We start from the raw sequence: 2,601 nt of genomic DNA on the forward strand, positions 1-2,601 counted from the left end.
GGTATTTCATACTACAACCGCATTGACAAACATTTCACTTTCCATGTGCAAATTGGAATAATCATAGAATGAAGAATGAATGGATGACAGCTACAGGTATGAAAAAAAATGAAAGAAAAAGCAACAGCAGAAGAATATAATTTTTATAAAGGCTAAAAGCAGGAAAAAATGATAGTTACCTGAGGGGACTTTGAGACATTTGTGGAAAAATGATATTAAAGTATGAGCTCATTTTGGCGCAAAAAATATAAAAAACAAAAAAAGAATTGACATCTATGCATAGTTTTTCCAGCACATGCATTTTCCATAAACTCTCTGAAGATCCTGTGTAGAAAATAGGCAATGGGATCTAATATACACAAAAGCGTGGTTAATAGAGAGGGTGGTGGGGGACAGTGGATGCTTAAGCACATTTTCTAAAGTAATACAAGATGAATTTCCAGATTTCCAAGGTGCTGTGTGTGGTTAATAGTGAGTGAAGACAGAGACCAACCTCTATTCTAGCTCTGCTCTTTAAGAGGGGACTATATTTCCCATTCACTGAAATCAGCATAGACCTTGGGACTGGCTTCTACCAATGAAGTGTCATAGCAGTGATATTCGGGGCATCTACATACAGGGGAGGGGAGGCCTAACAGCTTCCATCTTGGTTCAAGTGATATCACCTCAAGAAAGACTTGTCCTAATCTCTCCCAGGAGATTAAGGACTGGGCTAACACTCAGCATTTACAATGAACTGAGTATATTTCCGTTTCAGTGTTTATTACATGGCAGTAATCTTCCCTAACTCTTGGAGAATCATTTTAAGATTTTTGTCAAATGGGTTCATGGACTGATTAAAAAATAAAGTAGCAGCGTAGAGGCAGTAGTGATTACTATTGAAGAAAATAGCCTCATTAAAGATAGACTATACAGGGAAAAAATAGTCAGGAATTAATCAGCTGCATGTAGAGAATACGAAGCAACAGTTGAGTGAGAGGATTAGAACTTGTGGAGGCCCTCCTTTATGTAGGCAGTATGTTCAAAACTATGGCTGGACTCGGAAGGAAGTAACAGAGGACAATGGAAAATTGAGTGAAATTCAAATGAAGATGAAAAGGAAGTTAAAGAAAGGAAACTGGCATTGCTTAGGTGGCTGGCCAGTGATAATACCCAGTTCTGGTCCTAGGTTGGGGAGCCTGAGACAAGGTACTGCTGCCAAGTTGGGGAGGTAAACCCAGGACTCCAAAGCCAAGCCAAGACTTCAAATAGGGAAGAGAAAATGCAAATTATCTACAGAAGAAAGAAACCTCATTGCTGTTCATCAATATTCTCACAGAGCAAGTTTACTTGAATATATGAGTTGACATATTTTTTAAAAACCTCACCACATATTAATACCTCAATAACTTGCTGAACTCTGTTTTTCTTTTTCTCTCACTATGCGTCTTTGTATCCCATTTCCCCCTCAACTTTTAAATAATAACTGATTTCTTCAGGAAAATAAGGTATATCTTTACCTAGACTGTATGCCTTCCTATTCAGTGAATAATCAAGACTAATCATTATTTCTTAGCTCAAGTTATCATCTGGTTACTGAGGATTCCCCAGCCTGCATTTATCATACTACCCATTTAGACATTATAAACTCATTCCTTCATTCACTGGTTCATTAAATAAATGTGTAGTACCTACTATGTGGCAGACCTAGTGGTACAGAGGATACAAAGGTAAACTATATGGTCAGCAGGTGGCGTAGTGCTTCAAGGGCTAGACTCCCACATGGCTGACCAAGTTTTGAGCCCCGGACCTGGCAGCTTGCTTTCTGACTTTGTCTCTCTCTGGTGAGCACATATGTCCTATAGCAAATTAAATAATAATAAAAATAAAATAAAATAAATACGTAATTGTTTTAAAACAAAGGTAAACTACATAAATATGATCTCTAGTCCCCTAGTCAAGGTTTAGGCTAAGTTTATACAACAAAGAAATCTCAACGTATTGAACAATAAATAAGAAAAAGGTTCTTTGTTTTTATTCCACATTAGTCCATGAATTGAAGGGGCCATCCTCAATATTTACACATCCAAGAAATCTGTTTCAATTTCTGCCAGATTCTGGCCCATGGAAAGGAAGAAGAGACCAGGGGAGTGTACGGACAATCGTGTATAAGGAAAAGACCTGAAGAGATCACACGCACATTGTCCCACCCCTTTGATTAGAATGTAGCCGTGTGGCCACACCTAGCTGCAAGAGTGCTGGAAATTATAGTCTTTAACTGGGTGGCTCTGTGCTCAGTGTTAAGTCTGTCATACGTAAGTGGAAAAGTATGGCTATCAGGGACTAGTAGTAGACTGCCACACTGTTGTCACCCATCCTATAATCTCCCTGAGAGCCATGAGCTTATTTTACTGCAAGCACAATTTTAAATCCATGCATTATTTTGTTCCCTAATATACATTTCCCATGAACATTTTGAAGACCGCGTGCACAGAGAGCTGTGCCCTAACACAGATTGGGGGAGTCAAGGAAGTACCTGGGTAAAATGTATGGAAGTTGAGATTCCTAAGATGCTTAGGTGTTACTCAGATGGAAGATGAAAGAACAGAGTGTTCCAGGCAG

This window comes from Tupaia chinensis, unplaced genomic scaffold (assembly GCF_000334495.1).
Source record: "Tupaia chinensis unplaced genomic scaffold, TupChi_1.0 Scaffold000453_1, whole genome shotgun sequence".
Lineage (NCBI taxonomy): Eukaryota > Metazoa > Chordata > Mammalia > Scandentia > Tupaiidae > Tupaia > Tupaia belangeri.